Raw genomic sequence first — 13355 nt, 5'->3', positions numbered from 1 at the left:
CCTATTGAGGTTTAGTGAAATCTAGTTGTATATCACGATTGATCCATACAAAGTAGTCAAATGTTATTTTAAAATACTTTATTTGACTTTGACTTTTTATATAACCTAATACAATTATCTATAGTCATCAACTTTTAAGTATGTACATGTATAAACATAAAACAATTATAGTTTAGTAGTAATTTCATATTTTATAAAACTATAAGTTAAAAATATATTTAAGTGGAAAATATCAGATAAAAATCTCTCATGCTAAAAACTGATCATGAGAAGGATGGCATCATGGTGGATTAACTAGAGAAAGTATTTTATTTTTACTTCTTCTTTCATTAACCTCTCTATTAAATTGACAGCTTCAGAAACTATGACAATCATGTTTCTCCCCTCTCTCTTGGTTTATGCGCCAAAGCCCAGCTCTTCTTGGTGATTTGAGGCTATGAAAAATGACATGCTAGGTGTTTTTCCTCAAATAACATTAACTTTTAATAATATTGTATTGCAATTATAATACAAATCAGTAGCCCTGTGTGATCCAAATGATAACAGTATATTGTCCTTTGTTGACTTCAAATACCTAGCTCCTTCTTGCTCTTTAGTTCTCCAGTTATCAGAAAGAACAGCTGTGGTTCGACATGGGGTCCACCTGGCAGCTTGAAGCATCCAGATGTCAACTCCTACTTTAAAAAGAAAAAGCAGGCACTCCTTCTCCCTGGTAATGTTGACTTCAGAGGCAACTGGTGTTGGACTGGAAATTAGAGGACAAAGGGTCACACTTCCATTTAATTTTCACCTGTAACAAATGCAGATTACATGTAGTGAAAATACCAGTTCCCTGACCAATGAATTACTCTTTTCTATTTGACAGGCGTAAGTCAAGTGTCAGCTTATACTTTTCTGTGCAAATGGGTGACTTGACTATAGTTGTCATCTTATTATTTTTTTTTAATGGAGTTTGGTTAAAGCTTTACTCCCTGTTGCAGAGAAGAGATAGATACATGACATTTACACCAAGAGGATGGAGCCATGAGAAATACATAAAGCGAAACCCTGGGGGAAGGGAGATAGGTAAGGTTTTATGTGTATTTTATTAAAACCCAAGATCTTTTGTTTTGAAGTTTTAATAAAAAGTATAACCTAAAAGTTTTAGATTCCAGATTGATCAAATGCTCTTCATATAAAGTTTATATAAAATTATAGTTATTAAATACTTGAACACAATAAATAACTAGAGAAGACTTAGACTTATGTGTTTTATAAAGATCATACTAAAATATGATTCGAAAAAATTCAAAAACATTGAATTACCTAAAAGAAGTGTATCCATTTCTGATTACTTATTCTTACTTTTCCACAGAGGAAAATTTCCAAATAATACTCACTTTTGAGTTGAGACTCAAAGGAGAAAAACAAGCCATCACAATTATTGCTGTATTTGGGAAGACAAGTTTATTTTTTGAAGTTTTAGTTTCTTTTGAAAAAGATGGGCTGGGCACAGTGACTCACACCTGTAATCCCAGCACTCTGGGAGGCCAAGGTGGTTGGATCACCTGAGGTCAGGAGTTCGAGACCAGCCTGGCCAACATGGTGAAACCCCATCACTACTAAAAATACAAAGATTAGCCATGGTAGCGCATGCCTGTAATCCCAGCTACTCGGGAGGCTAAGATGAAGGGATCGCTTGAACCCAGGAGTCAGAAGTTACATTGAGCCGAGATTGCACCACTGCATTCCAAACTGGGCGGCAGAGCGAGACTCCATTTCAATAAAAATAATAATAATAAAATAGAAATAATTTTTTAAACCCCCTTTCTTTGTGATTCTAATCATGAATCATAACTCAACTAGACTCAGTCATTTTTACAAGAATGAATTTACCGACTTGTATTAAAATTCTAAGTTCACTATTGTCATATTCTCACACTATATCTTTGTTGATAGAAAGACATTAGAATTATAGTATTTTTCTTCATAAGGTTTCCTAGAGCCATTTTGCAGCTCTTCTTCTTCCAGTATAACCTTATTACATTCATATGACACTGTTTTTTTGACTGTATATATATCCCCAGATAATGCCTTTTCTTCTACTCTATTTGAATAACTATAAAGAAACAATTATATCTTCTTTTACTGTTTCATAGCTGAATCATAGCCCCGACTTGCTATTCGCAATTTGCACCAGGACAGTCTTACAAATGGTATCATCATCAAATAATCCTGTAGCCAAAAAATTATTATGTAAACCATCCTAACACTGAACCTAGGAATAGACATTTAGTCTTTGCCCACATTCTCAAATAAGTTTGCTTAGTTTACCAGAAAATAGCTATCCCTCTTTCTAATTAATAACGCCACAATTCTTGTTTTTAGTGTATTAACATAGAGCCGTCATAGTTCTTACTCTAGTTGAAATCTACTGATGTAGCCAGTATCTTCCATGTAACCTACAATTCTGAGAGCCACATCTCTCAAAAAGTTAAGGGACAACTGTAATCTACAAGATTGTGTTGTTAGGGATTCATAACAGCTTCCATTTTCAGACAAGGCATCAAGAAATAAAAGGCAAAGCAATGTTTGGAGAAATGCAGAAAAAGACCTTTTGAAATTACCACCCCCACCCCACAAAGAAAAACATTCATTTAAACTCCTAAAATTGGCCATTGCAGTTAGAATGCTAGTTTTTTAAATTAAAAAACAGCATTTTACAAAGTAGATTACTATATAAAGAATGTTTAATAAAATAGTCAGAATAGGGGCCTATTTAATGTCCACTAGCAGTTATAAATTCTCTCTTATCATCAATTTTAGAATAAACTCAGGTTCTTAGAATAAGAACCTGAATAAGATGGATAGAGTGTACCTGCCCCCTCAAGGCACCTGAAATTTCCCCACCAGTCTTGGCAGTAATGACCACAGCCCTCTTTCACAATGCCCTGGGGAAGAAATAAACCTTTGCCGATGCACAGCTTTCAAGTTCATCACATCCTCTCAATTTTCATGCTTCCATCTAGTAAGTTACTTCCCTTTCTTTTGCTTGATATTGCTCAAACTGCTGTAGGACACCACTATTTTTTTTAAAATTGCTTCATTCTGAACTCGTTATGCTATTATTTTCTTCTTTCCAATTCAGTCTCTCTAATGCAAGGAGTATTATTTAAACAACTGCTTTTTACCCAGCACCATTACTTGGGGAAATACACATGCTCAAAAATATGACCCTTGTGGAACCTCTGTTCAAATCATAGGTTAAAAACCAAACAGGATGCACAGAATAGAAGAAGCCACTGTATTTAATTGCTAAATGTTGTATTTCAAATACCAAAAGGTAGAGTTGTATTTTTTAAACCCTTCAGGTACGGTCTAGGCATAGATATTTTTAGAAAGCTTTCTAGGTTATTCTAATATGCAGCCAGTAATGAAATCCACTGTGCCGGAAAGTCTCCACCCTGACTGACGAATAACTTTCAGTTCTGATTTAGGAAATCAAGGTGAGGACACAGATATGAACCCTTTGTTTCTCAAACTTTAGTGTGCAGAAGAATTATCTGGGCTTCTGTTAAACACATACAGTCGGCCGGGCACGGTGGCTCACACCTGTAATCCTAGCACTTTGGGAGGTGGGCGGATCAGGAGGTCAGGAGATTGAGACCATCCTGGCTAACACGGTGAAACCCCGTCTCTACTAAAAATACAAAGAATTACCTGGGCATGGAGGCGGGTGCCTGTAGTCCCAGCTACTCAGGAGGCTGAGGCAGGAGAATCACTTGAACCCGGGAGGTGGAGGTTGCAGTGAGCCGAGATCACACCACTACACTCCAGCCTGGGCGACAGAGCAAGACTCCGTCTCAAATAAATAAAAACATACGTACATACATGCATGGCTCTGGGGCTTAGACTCCAGAGAATCAGATTTCACAGGTCATATATGGAAACCCAGAACTTACATTTTCAACAAGAGGCTCTGGTGATCCTGATGCAGCGGTCTTCACACCATGCTTTGAGGAAGGCCACTCAAAAGTCACTCACTATCCAGTCCTGTGAACTAATATTTAAGAGATGATATTTTAGATCGTAATAAAGTAACCCAGAATCAACATGTCAACATGAATATCTTGTAAAAGTGAATTATTTTATAAATTTATTTTCATATCCTTTTAGTGTGCAGTATTTGATTCATATTCTTGCTGTTTTATCATCACTAGATAGATGTTCAGAGAAATTTGAAAATTATCCTCCTCTTGCCACCCTTGGACTTATTTAGAAGACTAAAACAGTAGAGATTCACTATTTTAGAAAATAAAAAAGAAATATGAAAAAATGTAGAAAGGAAGGAAAATAGCTTTCTTTAGTTTGTACATGCATGTTTCTATATCTGTGTTTTTTTAAAAAACTTTATGACTTTATGACAAAAGTTAAAGTTCTTATTTTAAAATTATTAAGGACTTTAACTAATGTTATATACACTCAAGACAATTATGTGACTTGCTCATTTTAGCTCAAGGTAATTGTTTATCAAAATGACCAACGAAAAATCTTTTTAAAAACATGTTTATTCCTCCAGAGAAAAATGTTACATGAGCAAAAATAGGACAGAAACAGAAAAATGCACAAAATAGGTACTTCTTCTGCCATTAAGTAGTTGGAAATTAAATGTCAATGTAAATGCAGAATGTAACACATAAGAACAACTGCCCACATCATGACATACAATGTGTAACAATGTTAGATAACATAAAATGATATGCTTGATATGCTTTATTTATGTTTTTTTAGAAAAAAGATTCCAGAACAATGTTAATAAAACTTTATATTTGTACTTTTAAATTCATTTAACATTAAAATTGAGAGCATGTATTTTATTCCTGTAGTTAATTCTATTGTCTCCTTCTCTCATGTAGTTAAATCCATTCTCTCTCTTTGATTTAAGGCTTGAAATTCAGCTAGTTTAAACCATCTAAATCCTACCTGTCTAAGAACAGGCACACCTGCAGAAGAGCACAGTTCTCATTGACCTTGGGAACACAGCAGTTTCAATGAAATAATCTCATTTAGTAAAAAGAAAACCATATGCGAATCAACATTAACCGCTCTTAGCCCACATCAGCGATGATAGCTCCCTTGGCACCAGTTTGAATTTTGAGCTAAGGAATTTGGCCTGATCTTCCCTATGCTCAGCCAGGACAGATTGATAAAGAGGTACAACATTAGCTTAATCAGTTGCTCCATATTTCTGAATTTTTCTAAATATGTTCCTCGTAAGTTTGCTTTCAGTGGAAATATAGAGAATGCTTTCACACACATTTTTTCTTCTGAAATCAGTTCTCTGTGCATTAGAGCATTAAGCTTAGCAAATATGAGTTATGATACTACTAACACATTTATCGAGTGCCTACTTTTTGCCAGGAACTGGACTAGGAGTAAAAAATACATATACACTTTGTTTCTGATATTCACAAAAATCCCTCTAAAATAACTATCATTATCCCCATTACACAGATGAAAAATCTAAAGGTCAGAGGGGCTAAGTGATTTGCCCAATGGCAGAGAATTACGGGGCCAACAAAACACTTATAATATTTGTAATAATGTTTCATGTGCACTGATTTACATTTTTCTATTATATACTGTATTTTAAAAGCAAATGGCTAACTTTTATGAAATGTTCACTATATTCTGGGCATTGCTCTGAGTGCTTTGTATGTATTAACTCATTCAATATTTCGAATAACTCTTTGAGAAAAGTATTTTATTTCCATTCTACAGGTGAGAAAACTGAGGCACAAAGAACTCAAGCAACTTGTTTCTGGTCAAAAAACTGACAAATGAAGGAACCATGATTTAACCCAGCCATTGGCTCCAGACCATGCTATACAAATATTAAGTAGGTTCCAATAGCCATTTTTTACACTTAGTTATTAAAATGTAACACTACATGCTGCTTGTACATCAGGATTTACTATAACAAGACAGAATGTCAATGCGAGTAATTCTAGTTGATAAAAAGGACTACTTCAATCCTCTACCTGCCAAAAGATGTGCAGGGGAGATCGACCAGACATCAGAGGCATCATGCTGTGTAGGACAAATCCTGGGTCTTTTCCAGCAGTCGAGAAATTTCAGAGTTAATAGTCACATCATCCTAAGCAAAGGTGTATTTTTTGCAGACCCCTTAGCATATCTAAAGGGTACAACAAACAGTAAATAGGAGGAGGTGTTGATAAATAGCCTCTCAGTCCTGGGAGAGGTGACACCTGACATATAATTTCCATTAAGTTGCCTTTTCTGAATGATAGCACCACAATTTTGAAGCACAAAGATAAATATAGTGTATCTAATAGGAAATAAATGCATATAAGGTGGCATGGCACTTCATAAAAATAGGAGAACTCTAAGAGAATAGTAAAATTCTCTTAGAAATCTAAGGAAGAGAAGGAATGGTGTTTATGATATTTAGTAGTTTTTAGTGGGTTTGTAAAATTTGAAGGAAAGTAAAAAGGATGATTATCAATCTGTCATGGGAACTGGCCATGATGTAACAGCTTGAACTAAGAGATTTGTTCTACAAAAGCCCTAAGACTTGTTAGCAAATAATAATTTCATTAAAAGACAGAAAAAAACATGTATCTGCAGAGGAAATAAAACTTTATCTTTTTTCACTTAATAAAATAGCAAATATCACCACTGAACTCAGACATATGCACTGCCAAGATTTTAAGTGTTGAGATACTCATAAAATACGGAATCTCTCTCAGTAATGGTGTTGTTTCTTCCCTCCACCCCTCCTTTCTTACTCCCCTGGGAGTCCAGTCCCAACAATTACAGGGTTGCTATCACAGCAGCTGTCCCTCTTGCATAGTGCTGATTTTCTACATGCAAAAAATGTGGACTCCAGAGAGCCATGACAATGTGAGTTAACAATATGTCTGAATCTAGTTTGGGAAGACATGAGTTTATTGTATTGTAAGAAAAAATACTGAATGTAAGTTATTTTCTTAGGATTTTTCATTGTTGCCATTGTCATTCTGGTTTCAATTAACAACTAATACTCTAAATGAATTATTTGAATAGCAATAATGAAGTGTACAAATAACTTAAGGAAGTTTCAAACCCTGGCTTCTGACCTGCATATAATTTAATGAACAAACAGAAAAGAAAATGGAAAATGGTTAAATGAATGTATTATTTTCTTAACCTAAATAGACAACATTGTTTCAAAAATTGAATATCCTCTCTCAGGCTATAGAACCTATTAAGATGACTTTTCTTTTTCCAAAAAACAAACAAACAAAAAATTGATCTTTTTGGTCTCTTTCTTAGATTTGTCTGATCCATCTAAAAGCCAGTTTCTGCATTTCTGAACTTGACTGCTCACTACAATCAAGAGAGGATTTCCACACAATCATTTAGAAATTTCAAAATGTATGGTGTTTGGGAATTATATATTCATTATGACTACATCCAAAGCGTGGTATCAGAAGCCAAATTATTTTTTCCTTGAAATATAAATACTGCAACTTAGGTGGCATGGCACTATTGAAAACAGCTTGCCATATGCCTTTGATTTCACTGAGAGACATGCCATCTGCCACCACACTCAAAAATGATTCAAAAAAATTAAAAAGAATGGCAGAAGATTGTGGTCAAATGCAAGAATATTACCCATCATGTGTGGTCTAAGATTGGGCCGGGGTACTTGTTCAGATGACCTGTAGTCATGAAGTCAAAGTTGGACAGAAACAAATACATTGTCATTTTTTTCTGTGGGCAATGAACTGAGTACAGTGTAGTTCCCTCAGCATGATTATTGATACCAATTTAGAAAGAAGTCTTTGATATGAAAGTAAAAAAGACAAAGATCCTAGGGCAATGCATATTTTAAAGGAGTTTTGGCCCAAGGACTGGGATTAAAACAGGGAGAACTTGCTTATGCACAGTTAATTTATTTGTAAAAATTCAATACCTTCATGGGACTTTGGAGAAAGAAGAAAATGGCAAGATATCAGAGACTTTTGGGGGGATATATATATATATATATATATCATATATATAGATATATATATAGATATATATAGAAGAAACGTATAAATCTATTTAGATACTATATTTTATCAAGTGCTAAATCAGCCAAGTGTGTATTTTAACTCTACATAATAAAATCACTGTGATAAATCCCTTCAGATGATTCCCAAAGAACAGAGGTAATTTTTCTAAGAAGCTTAAAAATAGAAATCTCTCTTATGCATCCAGACAGTGCCCCTTACAATCACTATTTTGTCCCAAAAGAAAAAGAGAGCAGAACAAAATGTAAATTTTACAGGAAAAATTTTACAAGTAACTATTTGTTTATTTGGTTTGTTTATTTGAAGAAGGAAAAGATTCAAAATCTATGGACCAAATTTTGGCTAAGAGAATACTACCTTAGTCTGTTTTTCTTTGTTGCTATGCCTGACTGAGGTTGGGCAGTTTATAAAGAAAAGAGGTTTGTTTAGCTTATGGTTCTGCAGGCTGGGAAGTTCAAAGACCATGACACGAGCATCTGCTCAGCTTTTGGTGATGGCATTTTGTGCTGTGTCAAGACATGGCAGAAGGTCAAAGGGGAAGCAGGCACATGTGAAGAGACAAATTCTGAGGGGTATCCTGATTTCATCACAACCCACTCTGGTGGGAACTAATCCAGTATTTCCAGAGCAGAAACTCAGTCATTACTATGAGAACCGAACTAAGTCATTCATGAGCGATCTGCCCCTGTGACCCAAGCACGTCCCACTAGGCTTCACCTCCCAGCACCACCACATTGGGGATCAAATTTCAACACGAGTTTTGGTGAGGACAAACTAAACCATGCCCACATGGGAAGTACCATATGAGCAATGAAGCTGGATTTATTTATAAAAGAAAAAGAGAGAACATGTCACTAAATGGTAAAACTGGTTTTGAGAATGAAATGCAATCCTGTTTCAGAGATTTGTAGCCAGTATTACAAGGTAGTCTTGTGCCTGGCTTATGAGGTTTATATGAAATGTTTCATTCCAGATAATCAAGGGAAAAATAGTTTCCAAATAATAGCATTTCCAGTACTCTTCTAGAAAATAAAATTAAAGATATGCAGCTCCCCAAAAATATCTAATAATTACAGATAACTATATTAGAACTGCTCTAGAAATTTTATACCACCATTTATTGAAAAGTATTTAATGACCATCTAAAATGGTATTATAGGAAAAGAAGTAAAGTAATAATAATAATACATAGTATTTGTATATCACTTTTTTATTTATTTGTATTATATTTATAAAATATGTGTTCCTATTTTATAGATGAGAAAATTAAGGCTTATCAGGGTTCACCCATCTAATGTCAAATAGCTAATAAATGTTGAAATCAGAAGTGAACATAGGTCTTATGATATCATGTCAGAGTTCCTTGCATTCCAGCATCATCCCTCTTAGCCTAAGACACAGTGGTTTCCACTTTCAGGGTGTGATATACAATTCCATACAGTTTCCCTCAATAATTTCCATCTTGTTTGAGTGGAAGTACCCTGGAAGTAGTAACATTTTAGCTGTTCTCAACAATAGACCCCTCTGTATAAAACTAAGGAATTAAGAGTTTACAAGGGAAAGTGAGAAGTATCTTTATGTCACAATTTGACACAATCTACTTGTATGACAAGTTATACATGCATGAAATAAATACTATAGTAAACAATATGTCCTTGCTGGTAGTATCAAATATTGACATATGAGAGTGACAATTTGATCACTACAATAGATCAGACATTATATAACAGGGTTCACATAGAATAAACATCTCACAATTTGCCTATCCAGATCAAATTTGAATATATAGTATACAAATGACTATATATGAAATATATATACAGAAATGACTATATATATGTATATAGTTGCCATAGCACCGTGGTATTAGGCAGAGAATTTTGAGTTGTAAAATAAATAATCTGTCTGCAAATTATCTAATAACTTAATTGTGAAGAAGATCTAATTTTGAAACTGTTTTGCTGCTGTAAAATCAACTTCAAATATGAGACACCACAAAAGAGGGTGTCTCCAAGGGAAATCTTCAAAGACAGGAGAGTAGGGTAATCAAAGAAAAGTTTAAAGTTTGCTGAATTTCTTGGGCAAAAAAAATGAAGTCTTTGAATAATATTTCTCTGCTTCATATTACGTCTACAATTTCTAGAAATATGTACAGCTATTAATAGAGAAAAGCAAAAGAAGTATCAGAAGCTGAGAAAAGGCAAGAAGATAAAGCAGGAAAGAAAACAAATGTCTTTGCAGCGCAGCCCTCGGAGTTTAGTCAAAATACTCTAGGACCATGAGACTGGGATCCTGTCCAGTCGGGAGGAGACAGCGAAGATATGGATGAAGGGACTTATAAAGTTCAGTTAAGACCTCTGATCCATTCTTTGTCTACACTCTGAAATCAGCAGAGTCCTTCATTCACGGGGGAGTTTTCCATTCACTTAGTGGAGTTAAGTATGATAATAAAACATTAACCAGAACTGTTCCTACAAAAAGCACGTATCAAATAAGAAGGTAGAGTGAGATGATCTCCAAGGTCTCTTCCCAATTTAACATGAGAATTTGCTAAGTGAAAAGTCTAATCATATTTTCAATGTTAAAAAAATAGAAATTTTCATTTTTAAAAAAGTCATAGTTCAGGGGCTGTTTTATCAAGAGGCTGGGAGATTAGATGGCTAATGTTATACAACCTATTTTCTATTAAGTTTGGGATGCAGTTTTGTCCCTAGATAATGGAAGAAATTCTCTTAATTGATACTTGTTATTAATTCTTTTGTTTCCCCATTTTCTAGTTGCTCTTTTTTTCACTTGCCAGTTTAGGAATTTGCTTGGCTCTTTTCCTACATTTAATGACTATATTTAAAAAAAGGACTTGGCCATGTGCCTAGAGGCTCTTGGGTGTTGGGTGCCATATAAACAAAATTAATTACCAACTTCAGTGCCAATATCACATCAATGGCAATGAGAGGTTAGTCGACAAAAGAAAAGACAAATAAAAATTTCAACAAATAATAGTATGCATAGGATGCATAAAATAAAAAATTAATCAACCTAAATTTGTATATATTTGTATAGTGTTCAGTTTTTCCTAATGTACTCATATGCATTATTTCATCTGGTTGTCAAAATAACCTTATGTGCTGGCCATTACAGATGCTTCTAACTTCATTTTACAAACTTAAGGAACTTAGCCCCAGAGATGTTAATCTGTCTTTTTCTTTTCTTTTTTTTTTTTCATTCACTCAACAAATACTTAAGAAAACCTACTAAGTGCCGTATGTTGCCCTCGGAATTGTAGGGTGACAAACCATCCCAGCTTGCCTAGAACGGGGGAGATTCCTGGGATGCAGATTTTTCGTGCTAAAATGGGACTGTCCCAGACAAACTGGGATGGCTGGTCAGCTTAACACAATCTGGCCACTCTAATAGCACATCACAGTTCAAGTCACAAAACAAACTGTACACCAGATGAAGAGCTCTCTCGCTCTCGCTCTCTCTCTCTCTCTCTCTCATTATTTTTGCCTCACTTAGGACTTTTATTTCTGAACCCCACTCCCAGCATTAGACTCAAAGTTCTCCTTAATGTTGCCAGTGATCACCCAAGCAAGAAAAATAGCTTTGCTGCCCACTTGTCTGCACGATTTGACATTTTGACCACCTGATACTCTCTTTGGCCTTTACTCTTTCCCTTGCTTTTCTCTCTCTTTCATAATGCCCCGCATCTCCCCATGTAAACTTTCACCATTAAGCACATGGTCCCCAAATGTATACCCATAGCTGCAATGTGATGGTTTTGACACGTGGATGTGTATGACTGAAAGATATCTCCTTAACTCCTGGCTATCCCAAGTATTCAAATAAACTAAATCTCAACAAAAATGTTGTTTTCTCCACAGCCAATTCTTCCTCTTGACTTTCCTATCTCTGTGTTCAGGCAACACCACTCTCTCGGTACCAGGCTCATTCTCAGCCCGCAGCGGTCTCTTTCTCTCCCTATTCACCACATCTAAGGTGTTAACAGTTCCCAGCAAGTAGTCCTTCAGAAAGTTTTTCATATTCATCCCTTCTTTTCTTTCCCCACCGTTACCACCTTAGCTAAATTCCTCCTTACCTCCCTAGAGTTATTTTTCTGGTCTCTTCCCTGAACCAACTCCACCCTCCACCTGTGCATTCATTTCTTTCTTACTCCAATTTAGTCTACACTGCTCCCAGGTTAAAGTGCATTTCGGCCTTAATGACCAATGTTCTTGTGTATGAGCCCCATTCTCCAGCAAAAAAATAACCATTTGCTATGCAGTCTTTTCCTCTCTGTGCCTTTGTTATATTATTCCTTAGGTGCATAATATTTTATTCTGTCAAATTTCACTCATCTTTCAAGGCAATCTTAAATTTCAAAGTTCCACAGATATATTTTGTAGTTTCAAATGAATGAGAACCCCTTCCTATGAACTTACTTCACTTTGTACTCCTGAACACTCATCCTTATCTGCTTTGTGTTGTAATTATTTGTATTCTTTTCTCAGTCCTCCAACTAGAATGTAGACTTCTCAAGACCGAGGCTGTGTCCTACTCATTCTAGTTCCCCTGCTTAACGCAGCAGGTGTTCATTATATTTTTATGAAAGATTCAATTACTTTAACTCCTCACCCAAGTCTGGCTTCGAAAATGAATTTTGCAAATTAGTTATTTCAGATATTTACATTTTAGCATGTGCCTTACACAAATATATAATGAATTCATGAACAATTTAATTAAAACAAAGAAACAAAGAAAACCTCAAACATCCAAGGATTATCCAACATCAACACAAAGTTTCTAAGTACAGAGGTATCCCTAGGATCATTACTCTAGTGTGCAGGTTTGTACACATACATGTTGTCAGCCCAGCCAGCCCCTTATCAGCTACTCTGCAGAAAAGGCCGCAGACAAGGAGAGCTATTCCAGGATGGGCAATCACTTGCATTCAGAAAATAGAATTTAATTGAGTAATTTTTCAGATGGTTGAAACTGAATTGGTATTGCACTGGAAAAAGAATGCCTGTTTGGGGCCTAAATTGTTCCTCCCCATTTAGAAGGGGACACAATGTAAGCTTAAGATTCATGCAGCTTGGGAATTATAAAGATTTGGATTTTAGGACAGTCCCAAAATAAACCCTTTAATTCAAGCCTTAGAAGGTTTCACTTAATTAACCTGGAATCAATTGAAACACTGTAACTAAAAGGTTCGTCACAATATTTGTTTAGTCTTTATAGACACAATTTCCAAAATATCAAAGTTGAAGGAAAGTAGAGTCATTTTTCATCATATTTGTG

The 13355-nt window shown here is 35.2% G+C and overlaps 1 long non-coding RNA gene across 2 annotated transcripts in view; it reads right to left on the bottom strand.

Annotated features, from left to right (window-relative positions):
- Nucleotides 1-458: 458 nt before the first annotated feature.
- The window catches only part of LOC141410043 (uncharacterized), a 92442-nt gene continuing 79545 nt past the window's right edge, over nucleotides 459-13355 (bottom strand). The window contains exons 2-4 of one of the 2 annotated variants that reach the window (XR_012433370.1): nucleotides 3942-4039; nucleotides 3700-3817; nucleotides 459-745 (exon numbers count right to left, since the gene is read on the bottom strand). This is a non-coding gene — a long non-coding RNA (uncharacterized lncRNA). The remainder of the gene's footprint in view (nucleotides 746-3699; nucleotides 3818-3941; nucleotides 4040-13355) is intronic. The other variant, XR_012433371.1, reaches the window with a different exon arrangement.

Source organism: Macaca fascicularis, chromosome 4 (assembly GCF_037993035.2).
Source record: "Macaca fascicularis isolate 582-1 chromosome 4, T2T-MFA8v1.1".
Classification (NCBI taxonomy): Eukaryota; Metazoa; Chordata; class Mammalia; order Primates; family Cercopithecidae; genus Macaca; species Macaca fascicularis.
The sequence above is the reverse complement of the archived record's forward strand: the minus strand, read 5'-3'. Positions and strand labels throughout refer to the sequence as shown.